Source organism: Narcine bancroftii, chromosome 2, assembly GCF_036971445.1.
Source record: "Narcine bancroftii isolate sNarBan1 chromosome 2, sNarBan1.hap1, whole genome shotgun sequence".
Lineage (NCBI taxonomy): Eukaryota > Metazoa > Chordata > Chondrichthyes > Torpediniformes > Narcinidae > Narcine > Narcine bancroftii.
In genome coordinates, this window is record NC_091470.1 from 28,604,277 (window position 1) to 28,617,677 (window position 13,401).

The 13,401-nt window shown below is 42.0% G+C and overlaps 1 long non-coding RNA gene across 1 annotated transcript in view; it reads right to left on the reverse strand.

Moving 5' to 3' along the window:
* Positions 1-4,129: 4,129 nt before the first annotated feature.
* Positions 4,130-13,401, reverse strand: part of LOC138752280 (uncharacterized) — a 102,410-nt gene continuing 93,138 nt past the window's right edge. The window contains exons 6-7 of the long non-coding RNA XR_011350477.1: positions 8,911-9,018; positions 4,130-4,940 (exon numbers count right to left, since the gene is read on the reverse strand). This is a non-coding gene — a long non-coding RNA (uncharacterized lncRNA). The remainder of the gene's footprint in view (positions 4,941-8,910; positions 9,019-13,401) is intronic.

Sequence of the window (13,401 nt, forward strand, 5' to 3'; positions counted from 1 at the left end):
GTTCAGTATGGCAGCTGAGAAGGAAGGGATAAGTTGGGGAAAAGTCGACCTGGACACAAAAAAAAACTCCTTGCCATTTGCAGATTGGTTGAGAATCAAAGAATTTTCTGAAATCAAGGTCTCTGAAGTCCATTTGGATCATAATATCTTCAGAGGTAATTATAACTCCAACAGCGCAGAACTCTTGCATTTCTGTGCAGAAGTGTTAGCCTAGATTCTAAGAAGCTTAAATCCATAAAGCTCCATCTAAAATATTAAGGAAGGTTTGCAGGATGAGAAAATGACTCCGAAATTTATCTTCCTGTTTTAGAAAGGCCTTTCTCTTGAATATTATAATCCAACTCACCAATAATATTTTCATATTTTTCTGTATCAATGATCTCTCCACCATTTCATTCCAGATACTTATTACTTCTCCTTGTGAAAGAGTTTAGCATCCTACACATCTGAATCTCCCCTTTAACACATGCTGCTTGACCAACATTGTCTCTATATGTTGAGATACCAATCATCTCTACAATCAAACATCAGTGCTCTAGATAGTGACTTGGCTTTAATTCTGATATTATTTCTATGGAGCTTGCCATTTTCCCTGTGTTTCCCCACTTGTTTTCATTACCTCTCACACCCCAAAGACATCCTGGTTGTTAAACTAACCGGCTATTCTAATGTAATTCTTGCAGACGTGTCCTTTGGGGAATAAGTAAGCATGTGTGAGAGAAAGAATGCAAGAGAATTAGTGGGGAAATGGGATTCCTCTGATAACTGTGATTGACTGAATGGCCCCCTTCTAAGTGTAAAGAAATATTTAAAAATATAACCAATTCTGAACACTACTAATTGCAGTTTAGTCAAATAGTTTGTTCTGATTTTACAATAGAGCCAGAGATCAAAGTACAGTACAACCCCTATTATCCAGAATTCTAGCAACTGGCAAAAAAAAAATTGTGGGAACTTAAACAGGTAAAAAATAGGGAAGTTTAAAATGGGCGTGCCTCACCAATCAAGCAACCGGGAGATTCACTTATCCCCATAGGTGCCAGATACCAAAGGTTTTACTGTAATTTAAATCTATGTGATCATTCAGAAAGATATCATTTTGTTCAAGACTGATCGCAACTTTGGTTGATTGATAAAATGCATAAACAAGAGCACATTCAAACCTGTAGTTATAATTCCTTGGGAAATAAACTTTTCAGTCTGAATCGCCTTCAATTAAGATTAGTTGAAGTAGTCTTTTAATATAGAATGAGGTAAAATCTAAGCTGGTGGCCCTTCTCTGGATTAGAGTGGCTTTGAACCACTCAAAAGTAGTTCATTGCAGTTTATGATATATCAAGCTGGATTTTCTCCAAAGGGGGAAAAAAAAACTGTGTCTAAAGCAAATCAAAAGACTAAATTAAGATTTCATGTGGAGAACTGTTCAAAGACATCAATACTATTAAAATCTCCCTTAGGGAGTGCATTTACTGCCCATAAAACTTCCTTTATGTTCTCAGAACAATACATCACCAGAATGGTATGACATGAATAAATACCTCTTTAAAGTTTTGTCATTGAAGAAATCTAATCCTATTGGATCCATTCCTAGAAAGTCATTAAAAGAAGTAGATGCAACAGAAGAGGAGTTCAAAGTCAGGTTGGGCTGGGAACTCATTAACTCAGCAAAGAGAAGCTGGAGGAACTCAGCAGGTTAGGCAACATCCATGGGGAAAAATGATCAGTCAATGGAAATTATTCAATGGAGATGTAAGGGGAGGAAGCTGAGGCCTCCATTGAGGACTGGTAATTAGAATCAGAGAGGGGAAGGCCCAGACACTAATGGAAACACAGCAGAAAGTGGGATTGGTCTCCGTTGGCCACTCAATTTAATCTAAATCAACTTCTTAATCCTACTGCTTACATATTGGTTTCAGCAAATGTAATTTAATTGAGAGATACAGCATGGTAACAGGCCCTTCCTCCCCATGAGTCTGCACTGTCCCAATACACCCATGTGATCTACTAATCCTGTACTCCTTTGGAATTTTGGAGGAAACCCATGTGGGCACAGGGAGAACATACAAATTCCTTGCAGACAGGGCCAGGTTCGAACACAGGTTGCCAGCGCTGTCGCAGGGTTTCACTAACCACTGCACTAACATGTTAAGATCTACTTTGTTATATTTCCCCGTCAAGAGATTCTTACTGGGTCAAGTCTGCATTGGTCCAAAGTATCATGAGACATGATTGGATAAGCATCAATGTAGATTTTGCAGTCTAGTGACAATAATGTGATGGCTGCCAGCAGACATATAAAAAAAGATTGAATAGTTACATGGATGGGAGGTGTATGATTGAGCTATAGTCTGAGTGCAGGTCAGTGGGACTAGGCAGAATAATTAGATGGGTGGGGACTATATGAGTTGAAAGTCCTGTTTCTGTGCTTTAGTGTTGCATGATTCTATGCTTTGTGGCAGGAAATCTAAGGATAAGGTAGCCAAGTAAACATACTGATTCTCTCAGGTGTTTCCTGGCTCCTTGCATGTCATGAAAATCTAAATTCTTTCCTTCTTCTCCGATGCTACCACTCTATAACATATTGAATTCCCAATTACATCAAACACTGGGTGGTGGAACTTTATTTCACTTTCTGAGTGTCAGGTGAGAGGTGGTGAATCAAAAGGCTTGCTTGGGAGAGACATGGAAGGACTGCTTAGAATGAGGACCAATCACTGTGAGATCTGAGAATATGAAGTCAACACCAACAGGAACCAGGCTTGACTATTTTATGTCAGGGAGATATCCAGTGCACCCAATGTAGTCTCCTCTACATCTGAGAAACTGGGCAGAGACTGTGAGATTGCTTTGTTGAGCACCTCGGCTCTGCCTGCAGCAATAGTGCGGATCTCCCAGTGGCCAACCTTTCCATTTGCCATTTCATTCCCTTGCTGTCCATGGTCTTATGCACTGCCAGATTGAGACCACCCACAAATTGAAGGACAATAGACAATAGACAATAGGAGCTGGAGTAGGCCCTTCGGCCTGTCGAGCCAGCACCGCCATTTTACAGATCATGGCTGATCACTACCATCAGTACCCCTTTCCAGCCTTATCCCCATAACCCTTAACTCCTTTGCCCACTAGAGTCTTATCTAACTCTCTTTTGAACATAATCAGCGAATCTGCCTCTACCACCCTCTGTGGCAGAGCATTCCACAGATTCACACTTCTCTGGGTAAAAAAAATGTTTTCTCATCTACGTCCTAAAGGGCCTACCCTGTATTCTTAAACTATGCCCTCTAGTCCTCGTCTCCCTCATCATTGGGAACAAGTAATCAGACTTCACCTTGTCTATCCCCCTGATGATTTTGTATACCTCAATCATGTCCCCCCTCATCCTTCTAAACTCCATCGGATACAAGTCCAGTTTTTCTAGCTTTTCAGCATATGTCAACCCCGCCATCCCTGGAACTAACCTTGTAAATCTGCGCTGCACACCCTCTATAGCTAGTATGTCCTTCCTCAAAATTGGAGACCAGAACTGGACGCAATACTCCAGGTGGAGTATACCTCGTCTTCCATCTGGGTACCCTCCAAATGGATGGCATTGACATCTCTGGTTTTCATTGAAACATCCCCTCTTCTTCCCTTTGCCATCTTTCTCCCAGCTCTCTCTTTCTCTCTCTTCCCTTTTCCTTCTGTCTACTTTCACCCAGCCAAACTCAATTTTGACCTTTCCTCTATCATTTCAAATTAACACCTTTTGTTGGTCTGGACTCCTCCCAGTCTTCATTCTGATGCCTTCCTGTTTTTAGCTTATAGCTTAAAGAAGGGTTCAGGCTCGAAAGGTCAGTAATATACCTTTACTTCCTATGCCGTCAGAATTTCCCCAGCATGTTTTTACTGCATTCACAGTGTCTACAGGCTTCTGTATATCACTTACGTCAGTGGGAAACCAGTTCATTGAGTTTGTTTTATCACAACACAAATTGTCATATCTTTGGCATTTAAGTAATAAGCTTGCAGTTAATCAAGTTCATGAACTTCCCTCCTGTGTTTCCATTGTGCTGTAAATCAACACTATTAAGTCTGAACTACTAGGAATCTTTGTCCAAAGAGTGTTTATTTCAGCAAGAGGGTACCTTGGCAGACTATCTCAGTGATGGATTAATTTCTCCTTCTGTTATAGTAATGTGGGTGCCACGGTTGGCATAATGGTTAGCGCGATGCCTTTACAGTGCCAGCGATTGGGATCGGGGTTCAAATCCTGCGCTGTCTGAAGGAGTTTGTACATTCTCCCCATCTTTGCACAGGTTTTCTCCAGGGCTGCACTTTCCTCCCACCATTTGAAGCATACTGGGGGTATAGGTTTATTGGGTGTTAATTGTGTGGTATGGACACGTGGGCCAAAATGGTCTGTTACCATGCAATATGCCTAATGTCATCCTTTAACAAAAATTGATTCAATGGAGGTGCCAATCATGCCTAACTACCCTTGAGAAGGCAATGATGAGCAATCTTTCTGAACTGCTGCATTTTGGGTGCTGATTATGTAACATGCGGCTGGTTGGTTGAACATTGCATGACTTTGCTCCAGAGCTGACCCTACAAAGTTACCGTCTTCCACATCAGGGGGTCATAACTTTGAAGCAATTGAAAGAGGGACCAGAAGAGAGATTATGAAAAACAAATACTACACTGAGAGTAGTCATGGTCTGGGAGTCACTGCCTGAAAGTCTGGGAAAGGCAGAAACATTAAACATATGAGAGCAGTCCATGGATGTTTTCTTGAAGAGCAGTGACCTATGGAGTGATGGTTTAAGCATTGGATCAGGCTGTGTTAGCCACCAATTACAATGTAATAAAGAAATAAATCATAGGCTGGTGAAGATTCAACTGCCTGCTGTCCTTGACATTCCAGTTGGAACACATTGATCTTTTGCAATGGATTTCAAAACCTTTAAAAGAGAAAAAGGGTTGACTTGGTCAACATATCCTCTATTAATTCACACACAACAGCAACAAAAAAGACAGTTCATCAATTCTTTAAGTTTGAAGAAAGAATTCCTTCAAAACATTCACAAAAATAAACCCAAGAAGACATATAATATAAAAACAAGCAAAGTATTACTGGAACTGAAAATCTCAATTCTGGATTCAAAGCACTTTAATGATAACCAAGTAATTTCATTGCAGCGTAGAAGGTTGAGGGGGGGATTTGATAGCGTATTTAAAATTATGAGGGGAATAGATAGAGGAGATGTGAACAGGGTCTTCCCCTTGAGGGTAGGAGAGATTGGAATGAGGGGTCATAACTTAAGGTTTAGGGGGCAAAAGATTCAAAGTAATATAAGAGGAAGCTTCTACACTCATAGAGTGATGGCTGAGTGGAATGACCTTCTGGAAGAAGTGGTTGCAGCAGGGTTAGTTTTCTCATTTAAATGGAGGTTGGATGAGTACATGGATGTGAGGGGGTTGGAGGGTTATAGGTGGATCTAGTGGAGTTTCACTTAAAACGGTGCAGACTTGAAGATCCGATATGGGCTGTTTCTGTACTGTAATTGTTATATGGTTAATCTGTAAAAAAGATATGAGCATGAGAGTCTATTGGCATATATATATATATATATATATATATATATATATATGTACTATGTAATGTTATGAGCCCAAAGGACCCCAAAACCCAGCAGCAATAGACATTCACCATTAAAAGTTGTTTTTAATTATCTTTAAACATGAAAACAGAATCAAACTAACTTATCTCTATTAACTTAACTAACCCAACTTAAGCCCCTTATAATTCTAAGAGCACATGTATGTAATGTGTGTGTAAATTTAAGAAAAGTTCTTTAGTTCACAGTTCAATTTCACTTCTCATTCTTCCAAGTTCACTGGTTGCAGGCAATTCTTATTCTGTGCACAGAATTTAACATATATAAAGTTCACCAGGTTTTGGTGCTCGAAAGGTAAATATCTGCCACTCAGGAAGGGTTTTGGAGGGTTTGCAGAGAGAGATTTGTTGTTCCGGGACATCCACACTGATGTATTTCCATCAATCACCTCCACAACTGAGGTATCACCATTAGTCACCTCAATGTCTTGTTGATGAAACTTACCAAATCAGGGTTCTCCAGATGATAACCTCTTTCTTCCAGGCCACCACAGAGTTTCTTTCTGTTCTGCTTATTCCAAGAGAAACATCAGACACATAGCACTTAAAAGTGCTCTGGAGTTTCTCTTTCAGTTCCAACTAGCTTCTCCTGCTTGAGACTCTCTCTCTCTCTCTCTCTCTCTCTCTCTCTCTCTCTCTCTCTCTCTCTCTCTCTCTCTCTCTCTCTCTCTCCCTCTCTCTCTCTCTATCTGAAATTCCAACTGCTAGCCACACATCCCTCTCTCTCTCTCTCACTTGAAAAATCCTCCCCCCTTCTCCAGCAAACAATAGGAGTTAGTCTTCTGCTCCCATCTGTTGTTTTTAGATAAACAAGAACCCAGTAGTGGTCTTTCTGTGCACTCAGTCAAAACCCATTCAAAGAGCTTTCAGCAGACAGAGTGTCTCCAGTCCATTCATTTCATGAAGTCATTTCAATTAGCACCTACTTGTGAAATGTGCACAGCATTCTCCATAGGTTCTGTAAAGTCACTGAATATGAATTCTTCAGTATTTCAAATAATATTTGTTTTAAAGTGTGTGTGTATGTAACCTTCTCTAATTTTACCAATTTATCTCCCAAATACATCTACACATGTTACACCACAGTACAGATACATCAAAATGCTTATTTTTTGTCGTTTCACAGGTACATAAGATATAGTAAGGGCAACAGTGTTAATTAAATTACCACAATATCCCTTGAGACAGGATTAGTTATGGATACTGACAGCCAAATGCAATAACACAAATAAAAGCTTTCATTTCTCTATCCAGTTAATGATAGGCTTGCTTCTTGTTTTTTTTTCCATGCCTGTAATTAACCTTTTTATTTTCCTTTGGTATGACCACTAATATTCTTTCTTGACATCTCTTTATTCTTCACTATCTCATCAACTTGTTTATTTCTGTTATAATTTTCATCCTCTAATCCACATTTCAAATCCTTTCAAAATATCAGTTTTACTGTCTGCTATATGTTGAAAGATTTTCTAAACATTTTCCTTTCATTGATTCTTAATTTGCAGAAAAGCCCACTAATTGATATCACAATTTCCCATAGTACACATGTATTCTTTGCAGTGGACCAGAATTGGACATCTGCATTATGAATTTGGAGTTTCGCTCAACTGACAGGGAATGAAAAATATTGAGAGCATTTGCTATCTACAGATTACAGGATTGTTCTAACAATCAGCAAATTGTCTTTCTCAGACATTTTATAGAATCCATAGAAACCTTCTCAGATTAATTCGAAGGGAAATTATGAATGTAGAGCAACAACAGGGAGCATTGAAGACAGAACACATCCATCATTTTGCTGTTAAGGGGAGTAAAGCAATCTCATGGTGGCCTGAATTTTTCGATCGAAGAGGGCGCTAAATGACATTTGAAACATGAAAAGAAAAAAAATTATGTAATACCTGCATTGTGATATTATAAAACATTAAAAAAAAGAAATTACGAAAAGATGAAAAGTGCACAAAAGAGAAACAGCACAAAAAAAAATCAAGAGCTCTAAGCAATAAGACATAATGGTCAGAGGAGCAGATAAGCAGACCGACTTTGTGCGAAATAGAGGAAGGAGAAGAATGGTAGAGGTACTATGTTTAAGATTTGATCTGTGAGATTGTTAAATTAACAATAGATTTCAAAAATGCTGCTGATGTTGTTACATAGAACATTACGGTACAGTACAGGCCCTTTGATCTTCGATGTTGTGCCAACCTACATATTCCTACAAAAAGATTTAAAAAATACAAAACCCTTTGATGCACGATCAATTACACAAAGACTGAAGTTGCCGAGACTGAAGGCTTTTAGTTACAAGAGATGAGTAGCATCCCTGTGTGGGTCGCTCACACTGACCCTGACTCGAACTGGGGGCAGGCTTGTGGCATGACAGCCTTTATGGGGAAGAAAGGGGAAGAGTCACAAGCCAGCCAGTGAGACCAGGGTCAAGCAGGAAAGGTCATGACATTGATATATGGCATGCAAACATATACAGTAGTGGTTTCACCACACCCTTCAGACTTTGTCACCCTCTGTTCTAATTTTGTCCATATGCCTGTCAAGGAGTCTCTTAAATGGCTCAGCCTCTACCACCACCCTTGGTGGTGCATTCCAGGCACCACAACTCTCTGTGTAAAAAAAAACTTCCTCTGAAGTTTCCTCTAATCTTTCCTCCCTTCCCTACTGGGAACTAAAGTGGGGTTCCGATTGCCTGCTTTTAAGGATCAAGGAGGAGACATCAGTGGAAATTTCCATGGGAAAGAACATTTTATCACAGAATGGAATATTGGTGAATGCTAGTGCTCTGCTCAAGAAAAGGAGGTTCCAATAAGATGGAAAAAAAATGATTGATCAGTTGATCTTTATTCATATTTTGGTAAAATACTCCAGCAAATAACAACTCAACATATCAATAGATCCGTAAATAAGATTATACAGTGTTACTTCAATAATGCAGGAGAGGGAACCATCTGACTACTTACATCTAGAGTCTAAAAAATTGTGTGCATTAACATAGCTGGGCTATGTAGAGGAAATTCTTGGAACCACTGTGTAATGTGGCCAATTGATTCTTTGTTCTGCACCCACTTTCTTTACAATGATTGAAATAGAAGGTAGAATCAAAGCTTAAGCCTTGTCCATCCTCGTCCCTCCTCCACTTTGCTCAAGGTCTGTCGGCTTATCTGCTTCTATGGCCAATTGCTTTATTGCCTTTGATAGCTTTTTTTTTAGCTAATTTGCTTTTATGTGCACATTATATCTACCTTGACCATTCAGTGAAGCACCCCACATATAGATTCTGACGTCGGGAGATACATCTGGGATCTCGAGCAAGAGAGAAAGCAGCAGTCTAGAGGGAGGGTCAGGCTGATCTGAGGAGAGAAGCAGAGAGTTTATGTTTCAGAACTTTCATCAAGACTAGATTCTAACATGCAACAGAGTATTATTATTCACTTATTTAATATAGACAAGAGCACACAGCTGTTATTCATTTTTATATAAAATGCACAAGAAAAATTTTATTTTCTTTACTCTGGAAAGGCACACAAAGAGGCACTGTTAATACTGCACCATGACCAAGACAAGGAAGAGAAGCAAAAGAGAATCCCTTCGGTGTATCTGTGAATTCCACTGCTTTTTCCGATGCTGCCACCTGCCTTCACAGCCCCATGGCTTCCTTTCCGGTAGAGCGGTGGACTCAAACTCGAAGTATCCAAGTCGCCCTCCTCAGGCCCTGGCTCTGAACACCCGCAGAGTTAAGAAGCTGTCAAGGCCCGAGGTCCTTCAGGAGCCCTGATTACAATTGGCAGCCTTAGAAATCCTGATTCCAAGAGGAAATCCTGGCTCCCAGAGGGAGCAGCCCATGTCATGATGTGAGGCTTCGAGCTGTCAGTTCCGATGCTGGAATCTCGTTTACTTCTGTGGTCTCCTACCCTGTAGGGCCCTCTCCAAGAATTCTTCATGGTGAGGGAGTTCTTTCACTCAGGGATTAAAAGAACCTTCACTCGCTTCTCTCTCATGGTCTTCCTTCTATTTATATCTCTGTCAACATCCTTGTCCATTGCCAATTTCTATTTGAGAGAATATGCTGTAAGCAAATTGGCTTCAGCATTCTGCACAGAGCAAAAGAGGAGCTACTGGAAGAGATTAGGGGTGAGGGAGCATCTTAAGGTGGCAAAGGGATAGTTAAGGCCTTTGTTTGCAACCCTGCATTAAAACCACCTGTTTTATTGCTCCATAATCTGGAATCTACAGTCTCTTATGTCCACATTTTAAATATTGGATATTAGAACTTCAGCTGTGTGTTTTATTGTAATTGTTTTAAAACACAATTGAAAACTATTTTCACTCTTATTGCCCATTTAGAATAAGCCCAAGAAATGAACAGGTCTGCAAAACTGGCCCTTTGGCCAATAGAAAGATGTCAAGAAACTGGAATAAATTCAGTCAACCTTACATTGGTCCCTAACATGCTCTAAACAACTGTGATGGAAGGAGGATAATTGACTATTTATCAGCCTGAAGAAAACTGAGGTCCTCCATCAGCCAGCTCCACACCATGACTACCAGCCCCCCAACATCTCCATCGGGCACACAAAACTCAAAATGGTCAACCAGTTTACCTATCTTGGCTGCACCATTTCATCAGATGCAAGGATCGACAATGAGATAGACAACAGACTCGCCAAGGCAAATAGCGCCTTTGGAAGACTACACAAAAGAGTCTGGAAAAACAACCAACTGAAAAACCTCACAAAGATAAGCGTATACAGAGCCGTTGTCATATCCACACTCCTGTTCTGCTCCGAATTATGGGTCCTCTACCGGCATCACCTACGGCTCCTAGAACGCTTCCACCAGCGTTGTCTCCGCTCCATCCTCAACATCCATTGGAGCGCTTTCATCCCTAACGTCGAAGTACTCAAGATGGCAGAGGTCGACAGCTGAAGATCCAGCTGCGCTGGGTGGGTCACGTCTCCAGAATGGAGGACCATCGCCTTCCCAAGATCGTGTTATATGGCGAGCTCTCCACTGGCCACCGTGACAGAGGTGCACCAAAGAAAAGGTACAAGGACTGCCTAAAGAAATCTCTTGGTGCCTGCCACATTGACCACCGCCAGTGGGCTGATATCGTCTCAAACCGTGCATCTTGGCGCCTCACAGTTCGGCAGGCAGCAACCTCCTTTGAAGAAGACCGCAGAGCCCACCTCACTGACAAAAGGCAAAGGTGGAAAAACCCAACACCCAACCCCAACCCACCAATTTTCCCCTGCAGCCACTGCAATCGTGTCTGCCTGTCCCGCATCGGACTTGTCAGCCACAAACGAGCCTGCAGCTGACGTGGACTTTTACCCCCTTCATAAATCTTCGTCCGCGAAGCCAAGCCAAAGAAAGAAAGAAAGAAAAGAAGAAACCAAGCAAGCTGCATAGAAGGAGAAAGATGGGAAGTGCATAATGCTGGAATCATGATTAAACAAATAAAAGCTGGAAGGACTCAGCAGTTGCCTTTAGTTTTTCTCAATATGCCATTTCATGTCAGGCCTCTGCCTGGAGGCTGGCTACAAGAGTGGATCTACACTTAAAACTTACCTTTCAGACAGCACCCCTCAAAGGCTGCTCCAGCATCCCATTCATATCAAGAGGCTCCTCATAGCATCCTCCCGAGTTGCTGGAGACAGGGCGACTGGTGCTGTAGTGTCATCTATCAAATACATGGCAGAGCAATGGCCATCTTTCCCTACTCATAACCCTCCACAAAGCTAGAACTGTTCTGGGGAACCACAGAGCGGTTCCAGCTGTGAGGGGGGGATTATGGGTAGGGAAGACAGGCATTGCTCTGCCACGCTTTGAGCAGTGGAGAGGGGCCCTGAAGGCCGAAGCAGCTGGGTGTGGCTGTCACAGCCTGCACTGACCACCTCCGATGGCTTCCGATGGCTCCCGCTTCCCCGACGGCTCCTGCTGCCCTGTCAGTCCCTGCTGTCCTGCCAGTTCCCACTATCCCGACAGGTCCCGCTGCCACGCCGACCGCCACTACCCTGCTGGCTCCCGCCGCCCCGCTGGTCCCCTCTGCCCCGACAGTTCTCGCTATCCTGACGGCTCCCACTGTCCCGGCAGCCCCCACTACCCTGCTGGGTCTCACTGCCCCCCTGGCTCCCACCCGCCACCCTTGCCTTGAGGGGATCATCGGGGGAGAGGGGTGAGTGGGGAGATGGCGTCATTAGCCTGCCCCTAACCAGTCGCTTGCAGCAGCTGTACATTCAGGTCAGGCAGTGGAGCGCAGCGCTCCGCCAATGATCCTTCCCTGAGAATAGTTGAAATCGGCACCTCAGACATGGTGCATTCAAAAAAGTCTGTGTTTAGGTGTAAGGGCAAAGAACCTCCGCCTTTACAGACAGGTGTTTTCTCCGCTTGAAAGTGCCTAATATTTGCCTAATACTTACAGCAGCCTCAGTGGGTCTTCTGAAATGCGTGACATTTTAAATCCTTTCAGGCTTGGCCTGAAGATGTGTGTGCAGTTTAATTACCAGAGAAACTCATTTTCTCAAATAAATTAACTTCTGCAGGGTACCCTTCCTCCTGTATGTTCTATCCATTCTTTAACGAGCTAGCGATTCCTAAGATTTTCAGGCATACTTGTTCGCAATCTGAATTTTCCAAGAGTAAAATGAAGTCTATACAAATAGACTTCCTTTTAATTAGCGTAATTTCACTTAAATGCAGAATCTGTAAAGGAGCATTTAAACTTCACTGCCTACTGCCCGGTGAAGCTTAATTTGGAAGTAGAAGAACAGAATATCCTTGGAATGTCGATGTTTGTGTTCAAAGCTTATCTAGAAATATCAATTATGAGAAAACCAGCACAGATTTTCCTCTGTAACAGAAAGAAATTTGTGGACTTCCAGAGAACCAGCTCGAAGGAAGAGACAAGTTTTAAGCCAAGGGATATTCCAGACAGGAAATTAGAATTGATTACCTCTTCTGCCCCGTTCATCTCAAAGTAATCATAGAACCTCTAGCTCTAGAATAGATAATGTCTTTAACACAAAAATGCTAAATGCCTTGCCGACTGATTCCACTACTTGTCAAATGGGCTTCCATTCATAAATTGGCTTCCCGCCCAAACGTGGCTGATTGACTCCACTACTTGCCCCACGCGACCTAGCTGTCAAAAGCTGAAGGATGTGCATAGCCACACTGAAGGCGCCAAGGAGACCTTGGCCTCACAGGCCTTCAAACTAGCACCTTCCCTCTCTATTGTTGGTATGGATGGCTGGCTTTCTGTTTAGGGTGGAACTGGCATTTGCAAGTGTTAATGAATGACTGAAGCTAAGGCACACACAGAGCACCAAAAATCACTGTATATTGCAAGCAGCTCTCCAGCCTGGTTCCATTGTATATGCTACAAATTCATATCTTTTAATTATAACGTGTACATGTAAAAGGCTAATTAACATCAACCATTTTCCTGTCTTTAGAAATATGCAAATACTGGCTGCAATGCCTTAACATGTGACAATGCAAAAATGGTCCTTAAATATTGTACACCTCAACTGGATTCTTTGAATGAGGTCCATCACTATTAGTGAGGTGACTTTGTCTACCTGCCTTCTAAAACTGCTCATTCCCGCTGGTGTGACTCATTAAAATCTATGTTTTGTACTTTGTGGTTTTGCTGTACTTTTTGGACCTTGACAGGATGCGAAGCTTTAACAGGAAATGCACACTGCAATCAGCACCATGTCAGTTTCAAACCA